The sequence below is a fragment of the Poecilia formosa genome, unplaced genomic scaffold (assembly GCF_000485575.1).
Source record: "Poecilia formosa unplaced genomic scaffold, Poecilia_formosa-5.1.2 Scaffold739, whole genome shotgun sequence".
Lineage (NCBI taxonomy): Eukaryota > Metazoa > Chordata > Actinopteri > Cyprinodontiformes > Poeciliidae > Poecilia > Poecilia formosa.
The window spans coordinates 168,418-169,517 of NW_006800678.1; positions in this window are offsets into that span (position 1 = coordinate 168,418).

Genomic DNA, 1,100 nt, shown 5'->3' on the forward strand with positions numbered 1-1,100 from the left:
CAGCCGCGTACCACGAGAGCTGCAGATCACGACCCGATGAAGCCAACTGGACCACATCATCCGCAAAAAGCAGAGATGCGATCCTAAGGCCACCAAAACGGATCCCCTCAACACCTCGGCTGGTCAGAGATTCTGTCCATGAAAGTACTGAACAGAGTCGGTGACAAAAGGCAGCCTTGGCGGAGTCCAACTCTACGGGAAGTGAGCCCAACTTACTGCCGGCAATGTGGACCAGACTCTGACACCGGTCATACAGGGACCTGACAGCCCGTATCAAAGGGTCCGGTACCCCATACTCCCAGAGAACCCCCACAGGGCCCCATAGGGACACGGTCGAACGCCTTCTACAAGTCCACAAAACACATGTAGACCGGTTGGGCGAACTCCCAGAACCCTCCAGGACCCTGCTGAGGGTGTAGAGCTGGTCCATTGTTCCACGACCAGGACGAAAACCACACTGCTCTTCCTGAATCCGAGATTCGACTAACCAACACACCCTCCTCTCCAGGACCCCTGAATAGACCTTACCAGGGAGGCTTAAGAGTGTGACCCCCCTGTAATTGGAGCCCACACTCCGGTCCCCCTTTTGAACAGAGGGACCACCAACCCAGTCTGCCGATCCAGAGGAACTGCCCCTGATGTCCATGCAATATTACAGAGTCGCGTGAGCCAACACAACCCTACGACATCCAGAGCCTTAAGGAACTCCGGGCGGATCTCATTCACCCCCGGGGCCCTGCCACCCAGGGGCCCTGCCACCCAGGGGCCCTGCCACCCCGGGGCCCTGCCACCCAGGGGCCCTGCCACCCAGGGGCCCTGCCACCCCGGGGCCCTGCCACCAAGGGGCCCTGCCACCCCGGGGCCCTGCCACCAAGGGGCCCTGCCACCAAGGGGCCCTGCCACCAAGGGGCCCTGCCACCCCCAAGGCCCTGCCACCAAGGGGCCCTGACATCCCGGGGCCCTGCCATTGAGGAGCTTCCTAACCGCCTCAGCGACCTCATCCCCAGATTGGAGAGCCCAACCCAGAGTCCCCAGGCTCAGCTTCCTCAACAGAAGGCATGTTGGTGGGATTGAGGAGGTCTTCAAAGTATTCCGCCCAC